Genomic DNA, 9,558 nt, shown 5'->3' on the forward strand with positions numbered 1-9,558 from the left:
TTGGTCACATGTAAGATGACCTGTGGGGCTCAGGAAAGGCATGTTTCAAAAGAACCCAAAGCCCAGACATTTTGGAGTGCCAGTGGCCCTGAGGGAGGGGCCAGCACACAGTTGCAAACTCCTGCTTGCTCAGCTCTGCTGGACTGACTCACCTTCCCTCTCCCACCTGTTCCCCGTCATAGCCCTCCCACCTGCTTCCCTCCTGGTGCAGCAAATCTGATCTCTCACTCCACTCCTGGCGGCACTGAAATAGGGGGATCGCTGCAGCTGGGGGTGTAAGAACCTCAGATGTCATGGAGTGTGGAATCACACCAGAGGGGCCTCAGAGGTGCCATCAAGCTGTCCTACCCCCCCGACTCTAGCTTCCCTGCTGGGCCAGGATGGTAGAGTGCTCCTCCTGCCCTGCCTTGCCCCCTAACTTCAGTCATAGCCAAGGGTGAGGGGCAGCAGGGGGAGAAGGAAGGAGGTATCAGGTGGAAGAAAGGGAAGAAGAGAGGTGAGGGCAGAGAGTGGGTCTTATGGAAGCTGAAAACAAAACCTTGCCCTCCTCTGGCCACACCTGCCCGCCTGCCTGGACTCCCACTGCCCAGGCACACCTTGTACATTCACTGCGGCCTCCTTCCTGTCATGAACTCAAATAGCTCACAGAAAAATGGAGAACTCAACAGGCATTCAACTCAGCTGCTTCACCTCACCAAGGTTTGTCCCCATCTCTGTTAGTCTGGTGTTAGATCACGTAGTGTGGTCAGGGGACCTGCTTCCTCTGTCTCTGTCACTCTACTTCACTCTAGGCACTGACTTTTCTGAGTATTGATAGATTCCAAATGTTTTCCATTTTTAATGACTGTAGAATGTTCAGAAAATCATTTAGCTCAGGCTCGGCGCCTGTGGCTCAAGCGGCTAAGGCGCCAGCCACATATACCTAAGGTGGTGGGTTCGAATCCCCAGCCCGGGCCCGCCAAACAACAATGATGGCTCCAACCAAAAAATGGCCAGGCGTTGTGGCGGGCGCCTCTAGTCCCAACTACTTGGGAGGCTGAGGCAGAAGACTCGCTTGAGCCCAGGAGTTGGAGGTTGCTGTGAGCGTGATGCCATAGCACTCTACCCAGGGTGATAGCTTGAGGCTCCGTCTCAAAAAAAAAAAAAAAAAAATCATTTAGCTCAGTGGACCTTTGTGGATCATCAAGGCAACTCTTTATCAGCAGGTGGGGAAACTGAGGCCTGGAGCAGAGCAGCCTTGAACCAAGCTCTCCTGGCTCCTGGCTCAGTCCCCTTGGACACGGGAACTGCTATATAATTTGTGGGGCCTACAGCCAAATTTGGGTCTTTTGTTCAAAAATCAGGAAAATAGGACCCATGAAGGCACTAAAATATAAAACTTTTTCCTCTCTTCTGATTTCTTCTTCTGCTCACATGGATGCTGCATTGTCCCATTGAAGTACACAGACAAGACACAAGTACAAAGATAAAATTAAGAATTTCAAGGCAGGCTGAGCGTGAGGGCTCATGCCTGTAATCCCAGCACTCTGGGAAGCCAAGGTAGGAGGATCCCTTGAGCCCCGAAGTTCAAGATTAGCCTGAGCAAGAGCAAGACCCTGTCTCTAGTAAACATAGGAAAATTAACCGAGTGTCATGGTAGGCACCTGTAGTCCTAGCTACTGGGGAGGCTGAGGCAGAAGGATCCCTTGAGCCCAAATGTTTGAAGTTGCTGTGAACTATGATGCCATATTACTCTAGCCTGGGCAACAGAGTGAGACTCAGTCTCAGAAGAAAAAAAAAAAAGAAAGAAAAAGAATTTCAAGAGAGATGGCAGAGCATTAAACCAAGGCTGGTGGGGCAGGGCCTGGGCACAGTGAGTAGGGCACCAGCCCCATATACCGAGGGTGGTGGGTTCAAATCTTGCCCCAGCCAAACTGCAACAACAACAACAAAAAAAATAGCTGGTTGCTATGGCGGGTGCCTATGGTCCCAGCTACTTGGGAGGCTGAGGCAAGAGAATCGCCTAAGCCTAAGAACTGGAGGTTGCTGTGAGCTGTGACACTACAGCACTCTACTGAGGGAGACAAAATGAGACTCAAAAATAAATAAATCAAGGCTGGTTTCCTCCCTGAAACCACGCCAGTGATGAGCCCTGCTGACCTGACCCTCCCCCTACTGTGGGGTGACCAGGTGAAGTTCACCTTTTCTCCATGATACACAATGCTTGATGAACATCTTCATGCAGTATTTTTTCCTCTTGTGGCTATTTGCTTTGGCTAAGTACTAAGTAAAAAAACTAACAGGATTCTGGGCTATCTTTGCCAGGCTCTCTAGAAACGCAACCTATAGCATCTGAATCTTTCCATAAGGACAGTGTAGACCTAGGTTCCAAGGCCTAAAAAGGGGAGGAAATTCAACCCCTCCTCCCTAGCTTCACAAAGGCTCCCAGTCAAGGGAGTGAAGATAAATTAACTTGCCCAAAGTCACACAGCTAGGAGTGGTAAGAGCAGAATTCAGACCTTGGACCCTCTGGTTCTCACCCCATGATCTTTGTTCTCTGTAAATAGACACATAAATGCCAGTGGTCTTGGCTCCAGGCCCAGATCCTGTCACTATGCCCCTTCCTTATCTGTACTCACCCACCACCACCCCTAGCTATTTTTTAGAGACAGGGTCCCACTCTTGCTTGGGCCATCCATATCTATCTCACATGCTTACTTTGTACATTAAATGAGACTTCATATGTGACCAGGCATGGCATGGTGGTGTCAGGTATATTATTAGACACAAAGAAACGTGAGTCCATGGCAGTGGTGACAGAGATGGGGGGAGAGAGGAGAGAGACAGGGAGTCAGAGAGAAGGATGGAGAAAGATGGGGCTGAGATAGGGAGGACTACTGAGGAACAGGGAATAGGAACCCAGCCAGAGGGCAGCAGAAGGAACCCTGGAACAAAGAGAAGTGCTGCCTGGGGCTCCAGAGGGAGGGAGGAAGGCAGGCACTAGTTTGTCAGATGTTGGGTCACTGAGCCAGAGGTGGACAGCAATAGGTATACTGGGGCTGGTGGCACAGGTGTGGACTGGGAAATGATGGCCTTCCCATGCTCCCTGTCATGTCCCTGGGGAAGCAGCTGGGTGTCCCAAAGGACTCAGCCAGGAACCCTGGCTCAGAGGATGGGGAAAGAAATCAGGCTTCAGCCCCAGAATGCCCCACTGGCTTTTTTGTATCATGACGGTGGCAGCAGCACGTTGAGGTCAGGAGCCCACAGCCTGGGTGAGGGGCCTGACTGCTCCTCCCTCTCTGGGCAGTCCTGGGTCATTGGCTTTCCTTCTCTGGACTTCATCAGTAAAAGTGGAATGATAAGGGCAGTCCCTGTTTCATAGGAGGGACGATATGCAAGTAAATGGCCTCAGCATGTGGATCTCGCTGCACAGCGTGAGGCAGAGCCGGCAGGCCCTCACTTAGGAGGGCCTCGCTTAAGAGGAGAATAGGTTTCCTGTCATCCCAGTCACCTCCCAACCCCAGCTTCCCCAGGAGACACGTCACAAGCATCTGAGTTGGACAAGCCCTTTGGGACCAGATCCCATCTCCTAGAAGTACAGATGGGGCAACTGAGGGCCAGGGAAGAAAGGGATTGGCCTCTAGTTGGGCAGTAACCCAGATGCCCAAATGAAGCCCAATATCTTAGCCTTTGCATCAGGCCTATCTATGAGATGCAGATGACAATGGCCTCCTACAGGGCAATGCTCAGCTGCTCACTGAGCTCAGGCCACCCAGCAGGTGCTCAGGAGATGGTTGCCCCTTCTACTTGCTGAGTTTACACTTGTGTCCACTGCTGTGGTCAGAAGGACCACTCTGATTGTTCAGGCATGAATTGTGGGCACCGGGAGGTTTCTGGTCTTAATAGGAGGACTGGGGGAGCTGGCTATGGCCCTGGAAGCCTGAGGGGGGTGGGGAAGGGGAGATCAGAAGGGCTGAGAACCCAGGAGGGACCAGAGGAAGGCAGCCAGGAACCAGGGACAGAAGAGGGTGGAGGAGCAGGAAAGGTCCATCCTATACTAACTCATGTGTCTGCACTGGACCCTGGAGTCAGGGAACCCACTTTGCTGGGCTATGTGACTGCAGGCAAGCCACACCACATTCTGAGGCTCAGCTTTGTCATCTGAGAAAGAGGGACAATAGTACCACTCACTTCCTGGGCTGTTAAGAGACTGCAAGGACTTTGCTCACTAATGACAGCTGTTATTTTTATTCACATCCAAGTTGGCCTCTGTATAGGGGCACGGGACAAGCAGTGATTCTGGCTTGAAACCAGGAGGTTGGCAAAGCCCCTTTCTGGAAATCAGCTGCAGGGGAAGGGCCCAGTGTCATTTTACAGGTGAGAAAAAAGAGCCAGCAGCATGACCGTCCGGCCAGAGATCCTTAGCTGCTCAGAGCCAGGACCTCACCCAGGACCCCTGACCCAGACAGAAGCTAAGTTCCTTCCGTGGCAGCCTGTTGTTTGAATTGGATAAGGGGCTTGCTTGGGGGATGCGGGGATGCTTGTCTTCCACTCGGTTTTCCCTGCTGTCACAGGGGGCATCAGAATGATCCCATCCTCACCACCCCGGGGAAATCCAGCCCAGACCAATGCATCTTAATAATTCTTCCTTCCGCAGGGCTGGCGCGGTTCCAGAGGGGGTCCCCGCGCTGTCCCTGGGGTCCCTGCCCCACAGCGCTGTCCCGTGGCGGCCTCAGGGGCTGCCTTTTGCGGGGAGGCGGGTGGCCCTGGCTCCTTGCGGAAGCTCGGCCCTCGGCTACCTGGGTCCCTCCGACTTGAACCTGGCTTAGAGCTTTCCACCCACTACGGCCGCTCACCTCCGCGCCTCTGGGCTGCGAGCATCCGACGCTCCGCACAGCGTGACACCTGGGCTCCCTGGCGCCCATTTCATAGGCGGGGAGGCCAAGGAAGAGAAGGGCACGCAGCGAGGAAGGGACAAAAAGGTGTCAGGACCGCGAGTTAGGAGTGGGAGGCAAGATTTGAGCCCCAGTGTCACTCACTTTTTGTTTGGGGCACCGGAGTTTGCAAGTGTGTTTCGCACCCTTTATCCAGCCCTGCGTTTTCCCAGGGGCCACCGGATCAGACTCGCCAGCTCCTCCATTCTATACCGTAGTTGCTACCCCCACTGGGCGCTTGAACCGGAGCTGATCTAGTTGAGATCTGCAGCAAATGTAAAATACACGCCGAATTTCAAAGACTTCGTGCTTAATAAAGGTTGCGGAATACCTTTGTAATTTTAAATTACTGACTACAATATTTAAATGAAAATATTTCCAATACATTGAGTTAAATGTAATTGAAATCAATTTTCACCTGTTTCTTTTTTATGGAATTCCTAAAAAGTTTAAATTTACAAATGTGGATCATTTCTGTGGCTCACGTATTTCTTTTCTTTTCTTTTTTTTTGTCACTATGTCACCCTTGGGTAGAGATCTGTGGCGTCACAGCTCACAGCAACTTCTGACTCCTGGGCTTAAGCGATTTTCTTGCCTCAGCCTCCCAAGTAGCTGGGACTAAGGCACCCGCCACAACGCCCAGCTATTTTTTGGTTGTAGTTGTCATTGCTGTTTGGCAGGCCTGGGCTGGATTCAAATCCACCAGCTCCCGTGTATGTGGCTGGCACCCTAGCAGCTGATCTACAGGCGCCAAGCCAGCCTCCACCAATTTTAATAAGCTCTCTTAAGGGATGCCACTAATCACCGCGGACTGGGATTTAAGCTCTAGAAACATATCAGGTGTTTTCACCATCATGGTTCTTATGACCTGGCAAGGGTCCTGGCACTAGCTGTCAAGTGAATTATCTCATTCAATACCCACAGCAAATAAGTAGAGGAGATAAGACACTTTAAATTATTTACTTATTTATCGGCGAGGTCTTGTTTTGTTATCCCCTAGGCTAGAGTGCAGTGGCATCCCCACACTCGCTATAATCTCCAACTCCCGGGCTCAAGCAAACCTCCCACTTCAGCCTTCCTAATAGCTGGGATTACATGTGCCCACCACTGTGCCTGGCTCATTCTCAATTTTTTTGTAGAGACAAGGTCTCCTGTCACCCAGATTATTATTATTATTTTTAGAGACAGAATCTCATTTTGTCACCCTCGGTAGAGTGCTGTGACATTACAGCTCATGGGAACCTCCAGCTCTTAGGCTTAGGTGATTCTCTTGCCTCAGCTTCCCAAGTAGCTGGGATTACAGGTGCCTGCTACAACACCCAGCTATTTTTTTGTTGCAGTTTAGCTGGCGCTGGCTTTGAACCCACCATCCTCAGTATATGGGGCCAGTGCCCTACTCACTGAGCCACAGGCACCTCTTCCCAGATAACTTTTGAAATCCTGGGCTTGAGAAATCCTCCCCCCTTGGCCTCCCAAAGTGCTGGCCTCTCTTAGCAATTTTAAAAAATACATTGGCTGAGCATGGTGGCTCATGTGTGTACCCTTAGCACTCTGGGAGGCTGAGGAAGGAAGATCGCTTGAGCTCAAGAATTCAAGACCAGCCAGAGCAAGAGTGAGACCCCATCTCTACTAAAAATAGAAAAATTAGGTCTGGACACAGTGGCTCATACTTGTAATCCTAGCACTCTGGGAGGCTGAGGTGGGTGGATTGTTTGAGCTCAAGAGTTTGAGACCAGCCTGAGTAAGAGCAAGACACCTCCAAAAAACAAAATACCTGGGCGTTGTGGCAGGCGCCTGTAGTCCCGACTACTTGGGGGGGGGGGGGGGGGCTAACGCAAGAGAATCGCTTGAGCCCAAGAGTTTGAGGTTGCTGTCAGTTATGACGCTACAACACTCAACCCTAGGGCAACTGAATGAGACTCTGTCTCAAAAAAAAAAAAGTTAAATAAAAATAGAAAAATTAGTCAAATGTCATGGTGGGTAGCTGTAGTCCCAGCTACTTGGGAGGCTGAGGAAAAAGGATTACTTGAGCCCAAGAGTTTGAGGTTGCTGTGAGCTAGGCTGATGCCACTGCACACTAGCAGGGGTGACAGAGTGAGACCCTGTCTCAAAAGTACTGTTATCGACAATAGTCACCATGTTGTACCTGGATATCTTGAACTTAGTCTTGCTAACTCAAATTTTGAATCCTCGAGCAATCTCTCCCCAATCCCCCTTCCCGTTGCCCCAGCCTTGTGCCTACCATTCCTCTTTCTATGAGTTTAACTGGTTTTGATTCCACATTAGGTTGAGATCATACGTATTTGTCTTTTTGTGTTGGGCTTGTTTCACTTAACCTCCAGCTCCGTTCACGTTGTCACAAGGTTAGGATTTCCTTCTATTTTAAGGATGAAAAATATTCCCATCGTGTACCTATACCACATTCTCTCTGTCCATTCATCCACTGATGGACATTTAGGACGCTTCCACATTTGGCTACTGTGAATAACGTGCCACTGAACATGGGAGTGCAGCTATCTCTGCCACATACTGACTTCATTTCTTTTGGATATGCACCCGGTAGTGGGAATGCTGGATCATATGGTAGTTCTATTTTTAATTTTCTTGAGGAACCTCCATACTATTTTCCATAATGGCTGTGCTAATTTACATTCCCAACAACAGTGTGCGAGGGTTCCCTTCACATCTTTTTCATCACTTTCTGTGTCCAATATATTGCTAAAGATCTTTATCTATATAATCTCATTAAATATTTTCACATAAAGGATCAAAGACATAAAAAAAAAAGAGAGAAAGAAAAAAGAAAATAAAAGAGATAGAGTGGGAACCCATAGATTGAATGAGATTTAAAAGACATTGGCCGGGTGGTGCCTGTGGCTCAGTGGGTAGAGCGCTGGCCCGATATATCAAGGGTGGCGGGTTTGAACTGGCCCTGGCCAAACTGCAACAACAACAACAACAAATAGCCAGGCATTGTGGCAGGCATCTATAGTCCCAGCTACTCAGGAGGCTGAGGCCAGACAATCGCCTAAACCCAGGAATTGGAGATTGCTGTGAGCTGTGACGCCATAGCACTCTACCAAGGGCAATAAAGTGAACTCTGTCTCAAAAATAAATAAATAAATAAAAAATAAAAGACATTAGCCAATCTGTGGATCTGAGATCCTGACTCAAACAAACTATAAAAAAATGACATTCGAAGCTCAGTGCCTGTGGCTCAAGTGGCTAAGGTGCCAGCCACATACACCTGAGCTGGTGGGTTCAAATCCAGCCTGGGCCCACCAAACAACAATGACAGCTGCAACCAAAAAATAGCCAGGCGTTGTGGCGGGCACCTGTGGTCCCAGCTACTTGGAAGGCGGAGGCAGGAGACTTGCTTGAGCCCAGGAGATGGAGGTTGCAGTGAGCTGTGATGGCACAGTACTCTATCCAGGGGGACAGCTTGAGGCTCTGTCTCAAAAAAAAAAATGACATTCGATGCTGCTAGGGAATTATCATTATAAGATGGTAGTGGGATTGGGTGGGGGAGTTGAGTCCTTTTCTTTTAGAGATACATACTCAACTATTTAGAGATTAATTTATAAGACATATATGATATTCTTCAAAATAACATGGGAAGGACCTGGTTGTTTGTACCCGCACATTAACTTGAAATAAAAAAAAATATGGGAAGGGGAGTTGGTGGGTATAAATATGTTAATTTGGCACGTGTCTAAGCTGGTTAACGGGCACATGGGGCTTGTTTTACACTATTTCGTACCTCTGTAAATGTCTAAAAGCTTCCATAATAAAATAATTTAAAAATAAGAAATATATTGACTTTTCACTGAGGCCAACTGGTAGTTTGGAAGTGAATTTGACTCAGATAAGAAGAAGGGGGAGCAATAAATTATCCTTTTCTGTCTGGAAAAAAGATTAAAATCAAATGATTCGCCATCAGATTAATAATAGACAAACCAAGATTGGGGGCAACAAGCATTATTAGAAACAAAAAAAGAACAGATAACTTCAGGAAGACATAGTAATTCTAAACTCTTACATACCTGAGAACATAGCCTCAACGTATATATTATAAAGCAAAACAAGGAGAAATTCACAGATCCATTATCATAATTAGAGGCTTTATGACAAACTTTCAGTGACTGACGTATCAGGAAGATGAAAGAATCACTAAGGATACAGGAGATATAAACAAGACAGATACTCAGCATCATTAGTAATCAGGGAAATGTAAATTAAAACCATAATGAGTTAGAATTTTACTCCCACAAGCTTGGCAGAAATTATGAAATTTAAACAGTTCCAGATCTGGCAAGGATATGGATTAGTGGGGGAACTCATCTACTTTGGGTGGGAGTGTGAATTGGTTCAACCTCCTAGGAAAATAGTTTAGCTTTGCCTAATAAAGCTGAACATGTTGTGCACATGATAATTTAGTAATTCTCCTTTTAAAAATATTATTTAAGGAAACATATGTGGCCAGTCTGTAAGGAAAATCAAAAGAGGAGGGGGGGAGTGCAGCTATAGAGGGGTACAGGGTGTGCTTCTAAGGCGTTGGCAATTTTTAATGGGTGGTAAGTATATGGGTGTCTCTATTACTTTAAATCGTGCATCTTTTGTGTGTATGTCTTTTTTTTTTTTTTTT

This window comes from Otolemur garnettii, unplaced genomic scaffold, assembly GCF_000181295.1.
Source record: "Otolemur garnettii isolate 467f Iridium unplaced genomic scaffold, OtoGar3 scaffold00007, whole genome shotgun sequence".
In the NCBI taxonomy this organism is placed as follows: Eukaryota; Metazoa; Chordata; class Mammalia; order Primates; family Galagidae; genus Otolemur; species Otolemur garnettii.